We start from the raw sequence: 23,920 nt of genomic DNA, 5'->3' as shown, positions 1-23,920 counted from the left end.
TAAACCGAGATCAACTATATGTGTAAAGGTCACTGAGCAGGATCCTGTGTAATCAGCAGAGTATACCTGTCATTGTAATCTTACCTGTCTTGATAAGGAGCCTGCTGAAAATTGTTCCTGAATGAATATGAAGGCCCCAAACTCTTCAAAGCAAATTCACCTGAGGTGAAAAAGTTGAAAATGTTTGCCGCAACTCCGGATTGTGCCAAAACGTTGCAACCTTTGGTGTTTCACACTGGTTTCTTCCAGCTACGACAAAATGGATGAATTGGGGCCTAAGAGTCCCAAAAAAAATGTAAAAAGTCCCTGTGTCCAGTGTGAAATATGCAAGAATAGATTGTTTTTAGGAAAGATTGTGATAATGAAAATTAACATTGCCAAAATAAAAAAAAAAAACAAAACAACAAAAACAGATATATATATAAAAAACCTCATTTAAACAAAAGGTAATTTTCTCACAACATATTCTCTTTAAACTCACAGAAAATAAAGGGGTTGGAAAGCAAAGGAAAATCATACTACTTAATTCTGAAATCTCCCATCCAAAACAAGTGGAAGAAATTTCACCAATCTGTGGTATTTCTACAGGATCTAGTTAATGGGCAATTTGCAAGTTAATAAGGGAAGGAATAGATTAACACATGTATTAGGTGTTATTACGTTAGTTAGAAGGGATTGTTTTGCTTTTGTAGTACAGCCATTTAGGAAGTTAGTATTATAGGCAAAGCATGCGTTGTCAAAGCTTGTTAGAATTAGTTTAGGGCATATTGGCTTTGGTTGGGTCTTTGGTTTATTTACCAACTTACCAAAAGTCTCTGTTAAAAAGAGTGAAACAAAGGAAAAGAAAAAAAAAAGTTAACCATTTGTTACTGTGTTAGAACACAACAAATGTCATGTCAAAGTCATTTGTTTAATACATTGTAGACTTTAAAATCTCAGGTTAAGTTTAGATTTAAATAACATAAAAAACAATGTTATTTTATGGTTCTCCATTTATTTTACCTTAATCACATACATCTCACCTCTTCAGCTATAGCCTCACAAAACACAGTTTAAAGGGAACCTGTCACCAGCTTTGGGACCTAAAAGCTGCGGCAATCACCACTGGGCTCTTATACACAGCATTCTAACATGGTGTATATAAGAGCCCAGGCTGTAAAAATCACTTTATAATACTCACCTAAGGGGCGGTGCAGTGCAGACTGGTCGGATGGGTGTCTCCGTTCTCCAGTACCGGTGCCTCCTCTTTTGGCCATCTTTGTTCTCCTTCTAAAGCCTGTGTGCATGACACGTCCTACGTCATACTCACTTGCCAGCATTGAGGTCCTGCGCAGGTGCACTTTGATCTGTCATGAGCATGGGAGATCTAAGTATTGTAGTGCGCCTGCATGGGGCCTTAATGCAGGCTAGTGTGGATGACATAGGATGTGTCATGCACCCAAGCTTCAGAAGAAGGAGGACAAAATTGGCAAAAAGAGGAGGTGCTGGTACCGGAGAATGGAGACACCCATCTGACCATTCTACACCACACGGCCGCTTAGGTGAGTATTATAAAGTAATTTTTAAGTTCTACACAGCGGCCTGGACTCTTATATACATCATGTTAAAATGTGTTTATAAGAGCCCACAGCTGGCTGCAGCTTATAGGTCCCAAATCAGGTGACAGGTTCCCTTTAAGTATGTAGTGCAGAAATTTTTGCACCATTCCTGCATCCCTAGGCAGGAAAAACATAAAGGCAAAAACACGGGTTTGCTGCATTGTCAATGCATTTTTGGCGCAGATTTTTCCCACTAATTAGTATGGGTTAAATTCACAGCAAAAACATTACAAGAATTGACATGCTGTAGTTTTAATTCTGCACCAAATCTGCAAAGAGAAACTAAGCAACCTGTGCATGACACTTCAGGATTCTCATTGACATTGCGGGCATCAGGATTCCCTTCAGGTTTTGTGTCAAATCTGCACTCAAAAATGCATAAAAAAAATTATTAGAACGCAACGAGTGCACACAGATAGTAAATTATTTAGTGGCTTGTCGTTGCTAGAAGGCTAATAAATGGAAGGCTGACCTAGGGTTGACTATGGATTTAAAAACTGAGAAACGCATGGAAAAAATGCACTTGATTTGGAAGTTACCGTGGGTTTGAGGTCAGAACAGGTAAAGCCCATGACTACCATGTGTCGCTCCTGTACTGTGCACCGATCAGGCGTTGAATGTGTACACAGTTTGTGCAATTCTTTATTTTCACATTACAAATACCCATGGAAGGAATGCTATCATCTTTCCAAATGAATGTCAACCAAGAAGAAAAAAGGTCTACATAGAAAACTACATATCTGGAAATATGTACACAGGAAGATTCCATTAATCTGGCACAAAGTACTTCACAATGGAGCTTTAGAGAATGTTGTGGGGGTAGTAGTACATAAGTATCAGCTGGATGAGGAAAAATGTAGCATTGTGCTAGGTGGCCAACAGGAGGGAAGGTGTCAGGGCACATAAGGTCATCTGGAGGAAGAAACCATTCTACAACACATCAAAAGTGGAAAATGACTGCAGAAAGGAGAAGCTGGAACAATATGTTTTCAGGGAGGAAAGAAGCAGAAAGTGACTGCCACAAGTGGATGGACTGCAGTCAGCTGACAAATAGGCACCACAGTCACTACAGATGGTATGATGTACTTTTATGGAGCAGGTAAGCATCTTGGATATTATGAAGCAGTAGGGCCACTTATGTTTTTTGTACAGCCAAGAAAAACACCGCATTCCAGTCATAGGGGCGGCGTCGGAGCGGGTTTAGTCACTGCTATGTGTATAATGAGTGGCGGCTGTAACCGCGCATCATGCACTGACTGACTAATGCTGGGCCAGCTGTCAGCCAGTGCTGGGTCGTAGGTAAAGCTGTGGCTTACCATGTACTGTGATTGAAACTGCTCCAGCTGTGTCACTATGACTGAAAGCCCTGAGGAGGAATAAAGTTCATTTCATCACGGCACCAGAGCTCTAGTGCGGGCACCGGGCAGGTTCAGAACACTATAATCTTGTAGATTAACCCCACACCTGCAGGTTAATAGCATGTTTTCACATGACAGGTTGCTTTTAACACCACGCATCCCTTAGTGTAAACCAATCTTTACAGTCCAGTTAATTGGTCCTGGTACTCCATAACCAAATGTTACACAACTAGGTACATAATACTTTAGCTTTAGGGTATGTAACAATTATGTTAGTAACACATTCTTTACCTTACCACACCAACATCGAGTAATAAATAGGTGCCAGATTAAGGAACCCATCCTGCATGTCACCATCATAAAGAGTCAGGCAGCGGTGACACCATTGGATCTGTCATAGACTATAGTCAGTCAGGGGGTTGCAGTAAAATATAAATAGATATTTATGGCTTCTGTCCACACTTAATCCCAACTAGGTGGATGATTATTCCTGTAATCCTTTTCTATTGTTATAAAGCAATAAATGGTTATTTGGGAGTACAATCTGCTCTAACAACAGGAAAGTATGCTTCTTGTGGATGGTGACTTTAAGGGCATTGCAAAGATGAATCAGTATATTATCTGCATATGGCTGGAGTCACACTTGGGAGAGACTTGCGCTAGTCTCATCCCCCGGTGTGGCATGCTGCCCTCTGGACAGGAGCATCTCCACTACACGGGAACACATGCAGCTGACCCACTCCTGTGAGGAGAGTGCGGCCGTGCCGGGTGATGAGATGCGAGTCACTCACAAGTGTGACTCCGGCCTACGGAGAAGTATCTGGAGCACTGTTTTGTTTCATAGGAAGTTTATCTGCTGTTGACCGTATTACACAAATATTGGATGAACTTGTTCTGCACTACCTACAGGCCCAACCAAAGGCCAGCTCTGAATCTCCAGACCAATCTGATGCTAATCACACACTTTATACTGAAGACTGCAACATTCTATTATCTAGAAAAGAAACCTTTGACTTTGTCTAGTTCTGTAAACTGAAGCTATAGTTGGCTCTTCAGCCTATGAATAGCTGAATGGGAGATAATGTACTGTAATTAGCTATTAGCCATGGGGCATAGTATAAACTACAAATGAAAAACAATTATTGGCTTTATGCCTTTATTTGAATTTAATTCATATCAAAATGACTGTAAGGCTATGTTCACACCTTGTGTTTCTGCAGCTTTTTTTCACGCAAATTAAAAGCTGCTTTTTTCATTACCAGTAAAAGCTATCAGAAATCTCTTGCACAAGCTTGGTAGTTTTTTTCTGACTGAATTAGAAAACTGCTGTGGTTTTAACCTCTTCACCACCCAGCTTGTTTTCACCTTCCTGATTAGGACAAGTTTTCCAAATCTGACCAGTGTTACTTTATGAAATACCGATAATAACTCTAGGACATTCAAGGATCCCAGTGTTCTGAGATTTTTTTGTGACACATTGTACTTCTTGTTCATGGCAAATTTTGGTAAAGTTTATTTATGAAAATATCAAACTTTTGATGAAAAGGTGAAAATTTCCCAATTTTTGAACTTTTAATTTTTATGCCCTTAAGCCAGATACTTCTACCTTGCAAAATCATTAATAAAGAACACTTACCACATGTCTACCTTACATTCACTGTGCAGTATAAGTGATAACGTGGCTTTATTCCTTGGGTCGGTTCGATTACAATGACATCAAATTTATATACGGTAGGTTTTTATGTTTGGCTTCTATCACGCACTTAAAAAAGTTTAGTTTTTTTTTTTTTTTTATAAAAAATATGTTTTTGCTTCACCATAGAACTGTAGCTTTTTTTATCTCTCTACTGATGGAGCTGTATGGTGGCTTGCTTTTTGCAAGACAATATGACAATTTCAGCAATACAATTTTTATTTACATTTGGCTTTTTTATCACATTTATTTCACTTTTTTTAGGCCTTTCACATGTCAGTGAAAACACAGACGTTTTTCACTGACTTGTTAAAAACGCATATGTCCCTCCGTGTGCCGTGATTCACGGCACGTGTGTTTTCCATGTGCTATCTGTGATCCGTGAAAGCACATGGAGATCAGGTATTCCAAACTCACCTGTCCCCGCTCCTGCTCGTCGTGGTGCTGAATCTCCAGCTCTCCTGTGTCCGGCCGCCACTGTCACCCCTCTGCAGCTACTTACGGGTCAGCTGTGCAGTGCATAACTGCATATTCATGATGATAACAAGCTGGGTCAGAAGAAGCAGCCAGCTGAGGCCAGAGACAGCATTGCTGTAGACGGGTGAGTATAAAACGTTTTTTATTTTAAATGTACGTGTTTTTCTGGTACGTGTTTCATGGACTACACCACTGTGTGTTCCCTGGGACATCAGTGATACTAGAAAAAAAAGGACATGTCTCCATGCGGAACACATGGACACACATGTACGCCACACGGTGATATGGTTAGTGAAAAATCACTGATATGTGTGCAGACCCATTGATTTTAATGGGTCTGCATATGTCCGTGATTCTGGTACGTATAAAAACTGTTACATTTGCCTCAGGCAGTATGATGAAAAAGCATCATTCTCTGCCACATTTTTTACGGTGTTCACTGAAGGGGTTAAATAGTATGACAGTTTAATAGATCAGGTTTTCCCGGAAGCGGCAATATAAAAAATGTTTGTTTTTTTTTTGTTTTTTTACATATGCATATGTGTTTAATGGTATAAGGGTTTTTTTTAGTTTTTTTTTGTTATTTGTTTTGGGATTTTTTAAAAAATATTTTTTTCAATTTTTTTGTTTTTACTTTTTTACTTAGTCCCCCTAAGGGACATTAACTTTCATTAGTCTGATTTCACAGGCATGGCAATGCATTACACCTATCAGTGTTAAACTGGCAGAACGCCTCTTAGATCATGCGGTTGGCATGGTCTAGCAGGCCACTGTAGCCAGAAAACCCAGAGATCATAATTTGATCTTGGTTTGCCATGTAAACGATTGGGAATCCGTGATCACATCGTTAGAGTTCGGCTATCAATGAAGCTGAGCTCCAGGCGGCAATTGTTTTGGCACAGTTCCTGTGCCCCGCATAATTGCAATGATGAACTCATATGTCAAAAGTCGGGAACTCCTTCCAGATCATGACGTATGGGTATGTCAAAGATTGTGAAGGGGTTAATCTGCAGCATGTCAATTCTTTCCACATTTTTTCACCCATAGAAAGCAATGAGAAAGTGGAAAAAATGCTGCAAAAAAAGTCAACTGTGTTTTTTGGTGAATAAAGCTAATGTTACTAAATATGTTTGTTCAAATCACACGTAATCCACACCCAAAAAATAAGCAAAAAATGTGTCAAAACACTACAGAAATGGAAAAAAAAAATGTAAATGCAGCTTTTTTGGTTGCAAAAAAAACCACAGCAAAATCATTGGTTGTCAACATTGCCCGACACTACCTCTTCCTTTTTATTAGGCCCCCTTCACACGTCCGTGATACACGTGCGTGTTTGGTCCGTTTCCGTATATACCGGAGACACGGCCAAACGTGCACCAATGTTAATCTATGATTGTGGTCCCACGTGCGTTATTTCATTATGTCCGTGTGTGCGTGTCCGTGATCCGTATGTGTTTGCGTTTTGCACGGATGCATGTCCGTTATCTGCACGGAGCACGCACACGTGGACACAATGAAAGTCTATGGGTATGTGCACACACGTTAGTAAACACGTATGCATCTACCTATAGTCCGTGTCCGTTTGGTGTTTTTTTTTCTAGTGATGTCGGCTATTCTTTCTATTTCTGTGTATGTTGGTCAATCTCCCTGAGTCCGTCGGTCGGACTCTCTGTCGGTCTCTCCGTCTGTCTGTCCCTCTCTCACAGTCTGTTGGTCAGTTTCCCCCCCTCTCTCATACTTACCGTTCCCCGATCACCGGCGCGGCGCTGCACGGCAGTCACACTGCTGCGGCGGCTTTTACTATTTTGAAAAAGCCGGCCGCTCATTAAACAATCTCCTATTCCCTGCTTTCCCCGCCCACCGGCGCCTATGATTGGTTACAGTGAGACACGCCCCCACACTGAGTGACAGGTGCCTCACTGCACCCAATCACAGCAGCCGGTGGGCGTGTCTATACTGTGCAGTAAAATAAATAAATAAATAAATAATTAAAAAAAAACGGCGTGCGGTCCCCCCCAATTTTAATGCCAGCCAGATAAAGCCATACGGCTGAAGGCTGGTATTCTCAGGATGGGGAGCTCCACGTTATGGGGAGCCCCCCACCCTAACAATATCAGTCAGCAGCTTCCCAGAATTGCCGCATACATTATATGCGACAGTTCTGGGGCTGTACCCGGCTCTTCCCGATTTGCCCTGGTGCTTTGGCAAATCGGGGTAATAAGGAGTTAATGGCAGCCCATAGCTGCCAATAAGTCCTAGATTAATCATGTCAGGCGTCTCACCGAGATACCCTCCATGATGAATCTGTAAATTACAGTAAATAAACACACACACACCTGAAAAAATCCTTTATTAGAAATAAAAAACACACACATATACCCTGGTTCACCACTTTAATCAGCCCGAAAAAGCCCTCCATGTCCGGCGTCATCCAGGATGGTCCAGCGTCGCATCCAGCTCTGCTGCATGGAGGTGACCGGAGCTGCAGCAGACACAGCCGCTCCTGTCACCTCCACACAGCTAATGAAGACAGCCGCGCGATCAGCTGAGCTGTCACTGAGGTTACCCGCTGTTACTGGATCCAGTGACAGCGGGTAACCTCAGTGACAGCTCAGCTGATCGCGCTACTCACCTCATTTGCTGCGTGGAAGTGACCGGAGCGGCGGTGTCTTCTGCAGCCCCGGTCACCTCCATGCAGCAGCGCTGGATGCGACGCTGGAGCATCCTGGATTCCGGCGGACATGGAGGGCTTTTTGGGGCTGATTAAAGTGGTGAACCAGGGTATATGTGTGTGTTTTTTATTTCTAATAAATGATTTTTTCAGGTGTGTGTGTGTTTATTTACTGTAATTTACAGATTAATCATGGAAGGTGTCTCGGGGAGACGCCTGACATGATTAATCTAGGATTTAGTGGCAGCTATGGGCTGCCATTAACTCCTTATTACCCCGATTTGCCAAAGCACCAGGGCAAATCGGGAAGAGCTGGGTACAGCCCCAGAACTGTCGCATATAATGTATGCGGCAATTCTGGGCGGCTGCTGACTGATATTGTTAGGGTGGGGGGCTCCCCATAACGTGGAGGTCCCCATCCTGAGAATACCAGCCTTCAGCCGTATGGCTTTATCTGGCTGGCATTAAAATTGGGGGGGACCGCACGCCGTTTTTTTTTAATTATTTAATTATTTATTTTACTGCACAGTATAGACACGCCCACCGGCTGCTGTGATTGGGTGCAGTGAGGCACCTGTCACTCAGTGTGGGGGCGTGTCTCACTGCAACCAATCATAGGCGCCGGTGGGCGGGGAAAGCAGGGAATAGGAGATTGTTTAATGAGCGGCCGGCTTTTTCAAAATAGTAAAAGCCGCCGCAGCAGTGTGACTGCCGTGCAGCGCCGCGCCGGGGATCGAGGAACGGTGAGTATGAGAGAGGGGGGGAAACTTCAGTCACTCGGGGGATTAGCGGTCACCGGTGAATCCTTCACAGGTGACCGCTAATCAGTACTCGACACAGACAGAGCCGCGGTATGAGGATAAAGTCGGGTGAAGTTTACCCGAGTTCATTCTCATCGCGCAACTCTGTCTGCTGTCAGCCGACATTTATAAACGACATTGTGCATCACACACACGGACATTCCACACGGACATTCCACGTACACATACACGTTAATTCCACACGCACACACGGACGTTCTACACACAAACACGGCTAGCATACGCAATTCACACAGATGCCACACGGACCATAAAAACGGACACAAAAACGGGACACGGACCCGAAAAACGGCCCGTAACACACGTGCGTGTTTTTCACGGACGTGTGAAGGGGGCCTTAAAGGGATTTCCACTACTCAGACAACCCTTTATTAATCTTTATGTTTCCCCTCAGTAAAATAACATCTATACACCCCTCTGCTGCCAACGTTGTTCCACCAGTGTCAGCACTGCCTCTCCCAGGGATTGTGTAACATTGTTACATCAATCGACCCCTGCAGCCAATCAGAGGTCGCTTAACTCTCCTCACCTTCGGATAAATTACATACATCTGGGGGAGGTGAGAGAGCCGTATCTCTTATTCCTCTGGATTTTGTCCAAAGGTGGGGAGAGTGACGTGAGCACTGTGTCTGCAGGGGTCAAGTGACTTAACAATGTCACACAATCCCCAGGAGACAAAAACCAGGATAATTGTGGTATTATACACGTTGCTGTACAAAGAAACACTTCAAATAATAAAAGCAATGTGTATGGTTTATTCTACACATTTCGAAGAGATATTCCCTCTTCTTCCTCAGGAAAATCCACCGATAAGTGTTTCTTTGTACAGCAGCGTGGAGTATATCCCAATTATCCTGTTTTTTTGTCTTGCTTCTGCCTTTGGCACGTGGGATCGTCTGCACCTGTTATATGTCTTTATACTTGTTGTCTCACAACCATTCCAGGTGAGAGGTTTTCCTATTAAAAAGTCACGATATTTTACACTGGTAAGACCCTATTGTGCTCCTTATAGCCACAGCTTGTTCCAATCCCCAAGAGAGGCAGTGCTGACCCCGGTGGAACAACATCGGCAGCGGAGGGGAGTATAGCTGTTATTATTTTACTGGGAGAGCAAGAGGAATTGAGTAGGATTTGTTGTCGTAGTGGCAACTCCTTTAAAATAAAAAGAGTAACATTCACAATTATATAGTAAGAAAATAAATTAGTATTACATATCATAGCAATTATATTTCTTCAAAGCAATATTAAACCCATTTCCTATGTCAGGAGTATAAAGAAAAAAAAAGCTACCAGCCTCTAAACCAGGGGTCCCTGGTGGTCATCTTCATCAGCTTCCCAACAGCTCAACATACAGCAGTTACCCCTTAATTTGTCCTCTAAAATTTGAGACCCATAAAACTGATCAGCAGAGTCCTTCATATCATTTTAGGTCAGCTTGGTTGCAGTGCGCACACATGGTGTCCATACATACACTAAATTTCTAAATGTATGCCATATATTGGAATTTTGGCTCCTGTATAGGCAAAATGTGCCACATTTTGAGTTTACCTGATCAAAATTGCTAGTGTAAATCTACTTGCTTAATGAGCTTCCTGCAATCTTCCTTTCACGTTTTTTGAAAAGAGATTATTCTCAAGGTAACATTTAGTGTACATTTTGTAACATCTTTGTTTTTTAAACCGTATGTTACAGATGGCACTGCCCCTGCACAAAACATGTATACATTGGATATGTCTATGTCCCACATATACTGATTCCAGCAGGAAAGAAAATATAAACTAAGGGGAAAAAAGGAAAGCATGAACCAGAAATCCGTTAAACAGGTAAAGCTGTAAAGAGTGCAGAATAAGTCAGGTTAATCAGGTTAACAACAAAAACATCATTTATAACACTACTGATTAGCCATAAGAAATACAAAGAGGACGATTTTAATAAATTCTGATTCTTCTTAGCACTAAAATTGGTTGTTACAAATCACACAGTATTCCTATCTCTAAGACCACGCTCACACATCAGTATCTGTAAGCCAAAATCAGTAAAACTATCAGGCAAAAAAGTATAATAGAAACATGTGAACGTCTGCTTTTTTCATCCACTCATGGTTTTGGCTTACACATAGTGATGAGCGAGCATGCTCAGCACTGCTCATTGCATGATCGGGGTGCTCGGGTACTCGCGGAGCTCGGCTGAGTATGGCGAGTACTTGGATATTTTGTCCATGAAACCATGACCACAAAGCACAGGCTTGCTTCACTGCATGATGTGTGCGGGCACCCCAGGGAGAGCCATTCACAGTCTCTAAACAATGCTCTCAGACATAGTGTGCCCCCCCCCCACCCCCCCAGAAAAAAAGCTCTATCCCTCCCCCCAGAAATACTCTGTATATGGCTGGCTGCCCAATTAGTGACTTCCATTATACTCATTACTTGTGTCGAGCTTGTCCGAGCCTCAGACCTGCATTTAGTGCTCGTCCATCTCTACTTACAAACACTGATGTGAGATACTGACCAAAATATTGCCCGTTAAATAATGCCAAAAAACCCCCATAAAAAACAATCATATTTTCATTCTGAGTGCTGCCCATAAAAAAACGGACAGTAAACTGTATGTAGTCTTGTAAATTTCCTTCACTGCTCCTGTGTAGAAACAGACTGCATACAGAAGACAAATGCTGAAGTTTGAAGTTTTCTGCATAAAGCTTAGCTTGACACAGAGAAAACTCCCAAATATTGTACATGGTTGGGAAAGTATATATCCAAATTCACTATTAAAGTCAGGGAATTTATACAAAGGTTACACATCACAGCCTTCTATCTGTAACATGCTCCCTGTAAAGGAATCTATCACCGTTTTCACTGCTCCATCTCAAATCAGTATGATATAGACACAGAGACCCCAATTCCAGCGATGTGTAACTTACTGGGCTGTTTGCTGTAGTTTTGATAAAACCACTGATTTTTCTTCTGCAGAAGTCTGAATGTGAATCTCTGTATAACCCAAACATCACTGCTTTGCAGCTCTCTGTGTATGTCGCGGGCGGAGGGGACGCGCTCACCATGCTCGGGTCCGGGGCTTCTGCTGCTGCTGCTCGGTGGCTCGAGCGGTGGACCGGACCCGGGGACTCGAGCAGCGCTCCTCACCTGTGAGTGAAAAGGGGGTGGTATGTTTAGGGAGATTGTTCGTGATGCCACCCACGGGACGTGGTGATGATGGCACCACCGCTGCTGGTAACAGAGATCCCGGGAGAGATGGTAGGGTGCAGCTAGGATGTTGTCCCCTCCGTGGGTAGGGGGGTTGGTGATCCCGGGGCCCGGTGGTGAAACGGGGAGGCTGGACGGCTGGGGTGCAGGGTTGCAGGGACAGCGCGGCGCGGTGTCGGATGGCACTGGTGTACTCACTCAGACAATCACTGACAAAGTCTCTGGTAAACCAAAACGGCCGGATGGACGGGTCCCGCCGCTGGCTGCAGTGTTGTTGTTGTGCTCTCCCCGGACGGCTGATGGTGGCTGCCTTTCCCTGCACCTGTGAAGATGTTCTTGACTCCTGTGGTTGCCCACCAGTAGTCAGCTCCCCAGCGTATAGGTGCCGTAGGAGCCCGTTTTGCCCGCAGGCGCTGGCCCTTAGATCTCTAGCCTGTGGCGGTGGCTGTATATCCTCCCTGGGTGGACTGTTGCCTTCAATCGGGACTTGGTTGTTAGGAAACCCCTGGGGTTCCTGTCACATTCAGATTTGACTATTGACGGCGGCTCCAAGCCTGGTCGGGGTCCGATGGCCCTGCCTGTGTGCTTAGCTTCACTCCGTTCCCCAGTCCGGTACAGGCGGGCCGACGCCCGACCCCGGTCCTTACGGCTCTGCGGAGTTCCACCAACTCCTGCAGACGGCCACCACCGTCTGCCAACCTTGCTGTCAGTGCCTGGGCTCCGACCCAGACAGCTCAAGTGTTTACTCCTCTCACTTCCACCTCCAAAACTAAACTGTCACTTTTCCCGCCTCCAGGCCTGTGAACTCCTCGGTGGGTGGGGCCAACCGCCTGGCTCCGCCCCACCTGGTGTGGATATCAGACCCTGGAGAGAGGCAACAAGTGTTTTTGTCTGACTGTTGTTACTGTCTAGGGTGGGGGGTGTGTATGTTGGTATGTATGTGACTACCTGGCTAGTCCAGGGCATCACATGTATACTGTGAATAGGAAGAAAGCTGACAATCAGTGGTGGGGTAGGGTTACACAAGAAGGGCTACATGGCAGCAGATTTACTAGTTTTCTAGTGATAATCTTGTGCTGATAAAAGTAAAAAAATGTATCAAAACTACAGCAACCAGCTCAGTAAGTGACATATGGCTAGAATCAGGGTGTCGGACTATACATTCAGTTGCTCTCAAATTAAGTGGTAAAAACCTGGTGATAGATTCTCTTTAATAAGGTAATATGTGAGTTGTAACTCTGAAGATAAGGCTTTTAGGCAGACTGATGAAATGTATTGACCACTCAAATCTGTCAACAGATATCACAATACAAAGTGTACACATTATTAATTAGATCTATTGCTTACTATGCACTGAGCGATAACTCAAGCTGCGCTGACTGCATCCCTATGACTGCATATTAACCCCATATCTACAGGTTAATAGCATTTTTTTATAAAATGTCTGTATAATCCTGATATTAAGCTGAACATTTTATGAGCTCAGCTATAGAGAGGAACGTATTAGTATTTTTCAAAGCTCTAATAATTAAAATGTATTTTGTTTGTGGGACAACCCCTTTGACTTATTTACTGTCAATTTACAGTAGCTTGTTTAATACCTCCTCAATGTCCCTTCTTCTTGCTAAGAATTCACCTTTCTCTAATTTTGGAGACATATACCAGGATGGGACCAGAATGTGGACATGTATACTAGGATGGGACCATGATGGTGACATATATACCAGTATGGACCATATAAACCAGGATATTACCATGATGGGGGTCATACACCAAGATGGGACCATGATGGGGACATATACCAGGATGGGACCATGATGGGGACATATATACCAATATAGGGCCATGATGGAGACATATATACCAGGATGGGACCATGATGGGGACACATATACCAGGATTAGGCCATGATGGAGACATATATACCAGGATGGGGCCCTATATAACAGGATATACTGCTATATACTGTGAAAAACTTACTCCTATGATAAAGTAGGTAGGGAAATGTTTTACTTTACAGACAGAAGCAGCTTCATGCCCCTGCTGTATACTGTCTTATGCTTCCTCCCCTGGCCAGGAGTTGTGGTCTGTGTCGATCATGAACTAGAGCAGCTCTGCATAGTGAGAACAGGAAAATAAGACATTACATAGTAGGGGCACATGTATAAGATTATCTCAGCACAGGAAGATTTTTTTTAACACATCCAATTGTGTAACTTAATATTTTTTCAAGATCTATTAATTACAGTGTACTTTGTTTGTGGAACAACCCCTTTAACTGTCAGAAATGATTACACTGCCACTTTGCTCATGAATTTTCAAAGTAAATACAATATCCTTATATATCCTATATGTCTAAGATGTCAGTTTAATGATGAGGGCAGTTGTATTGTTATATCTTGTGCCAGAGTGAAATTAGAGGACCAATAAACAGCATTAATTCTTTCTCTGTATACTGTTAGCTTTCATTTCTTATTGTCCTTTTTCTCCTGTCCTGAAGTATGGATTTTCTGTTTCCAGGACAAGAAATTTGCATTAGTACAATCATTAATTTTAGGTTCACTGTTAAGTTCTCATGTTCTAGGGAAAACAATACCGCAAAACCAACATGATCTAGACAGGAAGATAGTGAATCACCCCATTCAGTATCAGATTAGATCGGTTACATAATTTTCATACAATGATCTCTCATCTTACCATATTTTGGTTCTGGAAGTACAATTCTAACTTGCAATTATTGTAACTTAAGACCACAATTGCCCCAAAAAATATCATCTCAGCATACCAACAAAAAAATGTTAAAACAATAACAGCCACAAAAAGCTGCCAAAAGCAAGTGTCATTTTCTATGTGGAGAAGAGGAGCATCTTCAGGGTACTTACTATACAGTACACAGTAAAAATAAAGTTATCATAACCTGGTGTCCAAAGGGTAGAGATTAGAGATGAGCGAACCCATAGATGTTCGGACTTACAATTTGATTACAGACTTGAACCCGAATATGAGCCCAGACCCCATATAAGTCTATGGAGACCCAAACTTTAGTGTTGTAAAATGGTGTTCATAAGGGCTAAGGTGCTGCAAAAGAAAGCAAAATGGGGACTGGAGCAGGACAATTATACTTATCGAGTCTTTGCGCAGCTGTCACACTACTTCCTAGTACGCTCTTTAACCCTCATACATGTGCACTTCTTCCACCGCCCACCCCCTGTGATAACGTTTGTGATTGGTTGAAGTCAGATTGCCAGCATGGAGTGAAAAAATAAATAATTGGAAAAAATGGAGTAGGATCTCTCATATATTGATAACCAAAGCAGATAGCTACAGGCTGTGGACTCTATTCCTCTCAGGTAGCAGTCAAAGATTGGATCGGCAGCCGTATCTGAATGGAGACGCTGAACAAACCAAGACAGACCAGTCTGTAATTTGCCAAAGTCACACTGGTTTATTGCAACATAAGAGGGTTATATACACCTCGGGGTGGTTACACAATATGGGATATGAGATTACATAATCATGAATTTTAGGTGTTTACCATATGTCATATGTCAAAGTTAATCTTTGTTACATTTCTGGGAAATTAACAAAGAGTCGGCCAAGATTATGTTCCCAGGAAACGTTATGTCAGAAAGGGAGTATAGGATCGGATATAGTTAGAATAGCATTGGGTCAAGGAATGAATAGAATTGGGCCAAGGAATGGCTAACATTGAGCCAAGAGGATATAAAGGTTTCAAGGGATATGATTATAATGCCAAATCTCATTTAACAATAAGACATATTTTGGGAAAGAGACAACATATTTTAAGAAAGAGACATGTTATTTGTAGCAGCTGTTGTTTTTGTAAAAGTTTCTCAATAGAACATAATGATATCATATACTATTGTGTAAGAGCTGACAAAATGGTGAACAAGACAAAATGACTTCTCTAACAGCTGCAGCCACCAACTATGTGCGTTATATTGGTTGTGTATAAAAAAAACAGTAGACCCCATGCAGATTTTTTTTTCATTATTTAAATATATCATTTTAAAAAACAGCATGTGATCCCCCTAATTTTGAGACCCAGACAAGATAAACCAGAAAGACCTTGGCTGGTATTCTCAGGCTGGGGAGGCCCATGGTTATTGGGCCCTGTCCAGCCTCTGACTTACTTGCCAGGTAGGAGCAGGAGTTAAAGGAGCGCTCTATTCACTTTATGAAAATCTTACTTAACGAGGAAGAGGTAATTTTTGATCGCACTGGTAAAAATCAGAATTGACTGAAACAGCTCTGAAATTAAAGACGGATACGAAATTTGCCCATAGAGAATCTGCCTTGCAGTTTAACATAGAAAAGTTTCAGATGACTATTAGGCTACGTCACTGAATGTGCGCTTCAGAGCGCAGCTGAAAAGCTCTGTTCTGAAGCTTCGTTGACTGCCGATTTTTGCGCTCTGGATGCAGCCTCTGCCATAGACAGAGCGGGGGCTGCATGCAAAGCGCACGAAAGCGCCACGTGGGCATGGGTTAGGCACAATCTTAATAGATTGTGCTGGGGGCGCAGGACGCATGCAGTTACGCTTGTGGTGCAAATCGCAGCGTAACTGCATGAAAATACGCCACGTGGGCACAGAGCCTTAAGGATAGAAAACAAACAATTTGCTAGAGAACTAGTGGAATTCAAGGAAAAGAGAGTCTACATCTCTCTATCTGTGAATTCACGGGAGGAGACTACTGATATCTCCTCTTCAGAGGCTGATACTTCGGATGGTGAAAAAAATGCCCTCCTAATTATTTATGGTAGGGAGAATAATTTAACTTTTGATTTACGAAATTCTAAGAACAAAGGCAGCAAAAAATGGGGCTGGGGGGGCGGGGGTGGTCGCAGTCGTTTAATGGGTTTGTCACATTCCTCCTCATCATCCCCTTCCTTTTTGGATGCAGGTTTTCATCAAAATACATAATATCTGAGACAGAGGATAGGTCTTTCTCAATTCAAGTAACGAAAGATGTGTACATCTCTAAATCCACTTGCTCCTCCTATCCAACTTTTGATAGAGACAACAGTAGGATTGTTAACTTAGCCACCTACGCTCTCAGTCAGATCAAGGAAAGAGTGCTTTGGAAGGGTTTGGGATATGCAACACACAACCGATTTCACGAATTTGAATGGGTAAAGGATGTGTCCACCTTTTGAAAGTGATAGGATTCCAAGAACAGAATCGTTCACGGAGCTTAAACCAAATAGTATTTGTATGCCACCAATGTCTGACAATAGCAGTGTTCATAGCTTCACTGATTTGGTGACTGAGGATCTGCAGAAATTAGATAAAAATATGGGTGGATTTACACATAACCTAAGTCTAAAAGAAAGGGATGCCTTGGATAATTTGGGAAATAATGGAGATTTCATTTTTAAGCCCTCAGATAGGGGGGCAATATGGTAATCATTGATCACGAGTAGTGATAGGCGATCCCGAACTGTAATGATCGGGGATCATACCGATCACATAGTGATTGTGTACACAATCCCAATCACGAGCTTTCCTGGGAAGCTCGTGTTACAGATCGGGTCCAGATTGGGTCTAGGGGCCGTAAAAAAATAAAGCACATTATTAAAAAACATTATGATCATACTTACAGGTCCCGTAACGCATTCTGCAGACTCTTGTCTCCCGGCCGCTGCTTCCGCGTCCGATCATTGCTGTGTCCCCGGTAAGCACCACTGCCTAAAGGACCTTGCATGAAGTCATAGCCATGTGACCAGTCTGGTGTGAATGTTGTACAGACATTGGCTTACAGACTGGTCACATGACTATGACATCATCGAAGGTCCTGGAATCAGGAAGGTGGAATCATATCCTCACTGTCAGCCTGCTTCTTGCTCTGTACAGAGCGATGTAGCAGAGCTGACAATTCTCTCTCTGCTTCTCACTTTGTATAGACTGTGTCTGTACAGAGTGATGAAGCAGAGTTGATATTGCTGTCCCTGCGGATTACGTCAGGCAAAGGATTTTTTTTTATAATAAAGATGGAGTCCCTAAATGTTGTTTTTGGTTTTACTTCCATTAACAGGTGTATTAAGAGGTTTTACCATTATATATATATGGATATGCGCAGTGCCTTCTTTCTCTATGTCCTTTATACATTGCATTGATCGGATGGTTATTCCTGAGGCATGCGCAGTTGCGTGTGTCACCTTTTTCCACCTTTTGGGCTACTGGGCATGTGCGGTTTATCAGTGACAGCCCATACACTGCAATCCGGAGTGGAACTCAGTATCTTTTTCCAGATGTGCGCATTGAATTTGAGTGCCTCCCCCTACTGTGATGATTTCCGGCAGCGTGCGTTCCACGGTGGGACGCATGCTGCTGCTGGGGGACACTGCTGTGCATTTTACTGGCTGCATTTTTCAGCACATACAGTACAGACCAAAACTTTGGACACACCTTCTCATTCAAAGAGTTTTCTTTATTTTCATGACTCTGAAAATTGTAGATTCACATTGAAGGCATCAAAACTATGAATGAAAACATGTGGAATGAAATACTTAAAAAAGTGTGAAACAACTGAAAATATGTCTTATATTCTAGGTTCTTCAAAGTAGGCACCTTTTGCTTTCATTACTACTTTGCACACTCTTGGCATTCTCTTGATGAGCTTCAAGAGGTAGTCACCGGAAATGGTTTTCCAACAGTCTTGAAGGAGTTCTCAGAGAAGCATAACACTTGTTGGCCCTTTTGCCTTCACTCTGCGGTCCAGCTCACCCCAAACCATATTGATTGGGTTCAGGTCTGGTGACTGTGGAGACCAGGTCATCTGGCGTAGCACCCCATCACTCTCCTTCTTAGTCAAATAGCCCTTACACAGCCTGGAGGTGTGTTTGGGGTCATTGTCCTGTTGAAAAATAAATGATGGTCCAACTAAACGCACACCGGTTGGAATAGCATGCCGCTGCAAGATGCTGTTGTAGCCATGCTGGTTCTGTATGCCTTCAATTTTGAATAAATCCCCAACAGTTTCACCAGCAAAGCACCCCCACACCATCACACCTCCTCCTCCATGCTTCACGGTGGGAACCAGCCATGTAGAGTCCATCCGTTCACCTTTTCTACAAAGACACAGTGGTTGCATCCAAAGATCTCAAATTTGGACTCATCAGACCAAAGCACAGATTTCCACTGGCCTAATGTCCATTCCTTGTTTTCTTTGGCCCAAACAAGTCTCATCTGCTTGTTGCCTGTCCTTAGCAGTGGTTTCCTAGCAGCTATTTTACCATGAAGGCCTGCTGCACAAAGTCTCCTCTTAACAGTTGTTCTAGAGATGAGACTGTACTGTACGTGAACATTTTTTCTAGTGGCGTAAGCGCCACACTGGAACACTTGCTGATTCCATGATGGCGCTGAGGTGGATATATAAGGTCAGCATGTGGCTTCTGTTTTGATATGCAGACCAGAGGAAATCGAGGGAAGTTGTGGCCTTATCGGTTCAGGTATGCATTGTTGCTTCTCCTATACTATTACTGGGATTAGACAGGAATATTAAGATTGGGCTGCTTTTTCTTTAATTCCAGCCCCTTCTTTACCAGGGCACAGTCTGCTATCAAGTGACATGTCTATTTTTTTTCTATTTGGGTGTTTAACCTGGGGCCGGAATATACAGTGTGTCCACCGCCATTAACTTGAGAACGACAGCAGCTATAAGCACAGAAGTGGTATCTAGGTATTGTAAAGTAGCCATGCGTTACGCAATGAAACCACCAATAGCGCCACCTGGTGGAAAACAACGGAGTTAGCATTTTTATCATGTAAACTGAAAGGAAGGGGGACAAATAATATTGCACACATTTTTTATCTTTATGTTTGAAGCCTGAAACTTTGGAAAAGGTTGAAAAATTCAAGGGGGCCAAATACTTTTGCACGGCACTATATATATATATATATATATATATACATATATATATATATATATATATATATATATATATGTATATATATATATACATACACACAGTTTATATATATATATATATATATATATATATCTGTGTATATGCTGTATCTATCTATCTATCTATATATATATATATATATATATATATATATATATATATGTATATAGATAAATAAAATCCCTCTAGGTGTAGTAATACGCTGTATTTGAGAGACTGCTTGTCTTCTCCAAGAATGTCTTCTCCAAGAATGGCACATCACTACTGGCTAACTCATCTAAATATTTCTTCTAATCTAAAGTGGTCTGCATATGAATATATTTTTTCTAGATTAATTTAGATTAGGTTGTTTGCTATATTAATGTTTCTATATGATTTTTTGCTCTCTAGAAAACTGTTTGGCTCCTGAGCTATATAAATATTTATTGGTGACATCTGTGCTTCTCACAATTTTTTTTTTCTAATCTAGTAAATGTATATTCTATATCTGTATACCTCTAATAAGTTATTGTGCCATAACTATGTATGGTCTGGCGACTTAAATTAGCTATTATCTCTTCCAAATGGGATAGCGTTATTTCTGGGACTGATCAGTTTCTTTTTTATAAGTTGTGACCCACACCTGTCCTTTCCATTATAATGCTAAGGGATGGACTTTTGTAGGGATGGTATTCTGACATTCTGACTTTATGACTACGAATATACATCAATGTGTGTTAAAATATGAAAATACTATATAGATGTTGCTTAGGCTTCACAATGTTTTATGTATTTTGTCTGTTTTGTTGTGCACTGGATCATTATATGTGATATTTTAATGTATCTTAATAAAAGTTGTCAATTTTAGAGTGTCTTTTACAGTAACCATTTACTAACTGACACACTAGATATATTTAGATTTTTGGTGACTTCTTTATTCTCAGCCCGAAGCCACCCCAGAATTGTCGCATCCATTAAACGCATTCCGGTGCTTTACCTGGCTCATCCCGATTGTCCTGGTGGGTGGCAATCAGGATAATATAAGGGGTTACTGACAGCTGTGATTAGGTTAGTAATGGGCATGGGTCTATGAGAACCCCCCATAATTATTAATCATGTAAGTAAAAAGAAATAAAGACAAAACGCAGAGAAAAATCCTTTTATTTAAAAAAAAAACAAAACACACTCTGTTTCTTCCATTTATTAACCCACAAAACATTCCTGCAGGTCCAACGTAATCAACACGAGGACCCAGAAGGATCCCAACTCTGCTACATCCTGAGGTGTCAGTGCGTGGTCACATTAGAAAATAAAACCACAAACTACCGAACACACTAACAGAGCTGCAGCTGTGAGCGGTGACATCAGATAGTTCATCTGAGGTCACAGCTGAAGGTTCCCATGGTACCCCAGTTGTGATCTGAGGTGAACTTATTGAATTCACTAATTAAACTTGGAAAACCGCACCGAAACCGCATACATTTTTGATGCAGTTTCTGCGCGTTTTTCTGTCAGCAGATGCAGATTTGGTGCAGAAATGTCTGCAACAAAAAACTCAATGTGCACACGTCGCCTAATGTGATAATCTGGCATTGATTTCAATGACTTCACCTGAGGTGAAGTCACTGAATTCAATGAGTTCACTTCAAGCCAGTTCACCTGAGGTCTCAGCTGGGGTACTGTGGTAATCGCTAGCTGTGACCACAGGCAAACTTAGTGGTGTCACAGCTGCGGCTCTGTCAGTGTCTCCCTGAAGCCACAGTGTTCGATCACGTTTTCTAATATGACCGCGTACTGAGACCTCAGATGTAGTAGACCCAGGATCATCATGGGAAATTGTGTTGATTACATCGGACCTGCAGGGGTGTTTTGGGGGTTAATAAACTAGAGAGAGGGTGTCTTTTTTTTTTTTTTGTAAATAAAATATTTTTCTATGTTTTGTGTTTATTTTTACTTACACGATTAGTAATGGGGTGCCCCATAAACCCCTCACCAATACTAAAAATTTCTGTGACAAATTACAACTGTCATTAACCCCTTATATTACCCCGATTGCACCAGGGCAATGTGAATGAGCCGGGTAAAGCGCCGGAATTGGCGCATTTACTGGATGCGACAGTTCTGGGGTGGCTGTGGGCTGCTATTTTTAGGCTGCAGAGGGCCCAATAACCATTGGCCTCCCAGCCTGAAAATACTAGCCTCCAGCTGTCTGCTTTATCTTGGCTGAATATCAAAATTTTTGGGGGGAATATCAAAATTAGGGGAGGACTGCATGCCGTTTTTTTTTTTTTTTAATTCGTTATTTAAATTTTTTAAAAAGCTGCATGGGGTCCGTCATATTTTGATACACAGCCAAGAGAACGCACACAGCTGGAGGGTGCAGCCAATCTGCACTGGGCATCAAAATACAGGGAACCCTACACCATTTTTTTTCTAATTATTTATTTATTTTTACACTCCACAACCAATCACAGATGCTGGCATTCTGACTGGAACCAATCTCTGACACTATCACAGAAGGTGGGCGAGGGAACCAATGAATATGCATGAGAGTTAATGAGTGGACCAGGAAGCAGTGTGACAGCTGCGTGGAGACTTGGTAAGTATAATTGTCCTGCTCTAATCCCCATTTTGCTTTCTTTTAACTTTTATTTTATTTTTATTTGGGTGGCCAAATATGAACTGTAACATGGTCTTCCCTGAGAAGTCCGTGTACGGACACTAGGTATCTGGTATGGACCCCAAACGTTACAGTTCGGGTTCGCCCATCACTAGTAGAGATCTGTACAGTACATATACAATTATTAGAGAATAGTACAACACATGTACTGTATATATTCTGTACTGCTTTCAGTTTACACCAGTATGGACATGAAGTACAGATACATGTGTTACAAGTAGAGAAGAGAGTAGTAGGACATGTAGTTCAGGTAGAGAACAGTACAATATGTGTATAACAGGTAAATAGCAATACAGTATAGGTAGAGAGCAGTAACATACATATTTAGTTATTTTACTCACTTTTTATAGTGCTATTAATTCCATAGCGCTTTATAGATATAATCATCACTGTCCCCATTGGGGCTCACAATCTAAATTCCCTATCAATATGTCTCTGGAGTGTGGGAGGAAACACACAAACACGGGGAGAACATACAAACTCCTTGCAGATGTTACCTTGATGGGATTTGAACTCAGAACTCCTGCTCTGCAAGACTGCAGTGCTAACCACTTTGCCACCGTGCTAGCTCAGGTACAGGACAACACAACCCATGTAGTACATGTAGAGAGCAATACAGTACATGTAATACAAAACATATAATACATATAGGGAGTAATATGGCATATGTAGCACAGGTAGGGAGTAGTTCAGCACATGTAGCACAGTTAGAGAGCACAGTAAATGTAGTACAGGTAGGACGTAGTTCAGTACATGTACAGTGCATGTAGTATAGGTAGAGAGTAATACGGCACATGCAGCACAGGTAGAGAGCAGTACAGTAAAGGTAATACAGGTAGAGAGTAGTTCAGGACAGGTAGAGAGCAAAACAGTACATGTAGTACAGGTAGGGAGTAGTTCGGCACATGTAGCACAGATAGAGAGCAGTACAATAAATGTTGTACAGGTAGGGAGTAGTTCGGCACATGATGTAGCACAGATAGAGAGCAGTACATGTACTCTAGTAAATATATACAGCAGTACATGTACTCTAGTAAATATAGTGCAGGTAGGGAGTAGTTTGGCACATGTAGCACAGGTAGAGAGCAGTACAATAAATGTAGTATTGGTAGGGACGGGAGTAGTTCGCACATGTAGCACAGGTGGACAGCAGTACAATACATGTAGTACACATGGACAGCAGTACACATAATACAGATAGAGTATGGTACATATATATCACAGGAGAAGAGTATTATAGTAAATATTGCTCTGCAGAGAGGAGCTATGATTTCAGTATTTTAGCACCCACTGATTGTCTCTACTTGTCTCCAATTTGATGTGCTGATTACAGATTTTTCACCAGTGAAATGCAGTTAATTGCACTCATGTAAATCCGCTCTTTCTATGGCAATATTGAATAAGCCAGGACTATGGGATGAACCACTGTAAGATATAACCTGAGAAATCACTGTACTATAAATGTGCATTTTGTTGTCCCTAAATTAAGCATTAGGCATAACTGGAGTGCA

The 23,920-nt window shown here is 42.1% G+C and overlaps 1 protein-coding gene across 1 annotated transcript in view; it reads right to left on the bottom strand.

Annotated features, from left to right (window-relative positions):
- Positions 1-23,920, bottom strand: part of PTPRS (protein tyrosine phosphatase receptor type S) — a 684,599-nt gene that overhangs the window by 381,472 nt on the left and 279,207 nt on the right. The gene's annotated exons all lie outside the window — the stretch shown is intronic.

This window comes from Anomaloglossus baeobatrachus, chromosome 1, assembly GCF_048569485.1.
Source record: "Anomaloglossus baeobatrachus isolate aAnoBae1 chromosome 1, aAnoBae1.hap1, whole genome shotgun sequence".
NCBI lineage: Eukaryota > Metazoa > Chordata > Amphibia > Anura > Aromobatidae > Anomaloglossus > Anomaloglossus baeobatrachus.
Note: the sequence above shows the minus strand (reverse complement) of the source record. Positions and strands in the feature narration are given on the sequence as shown.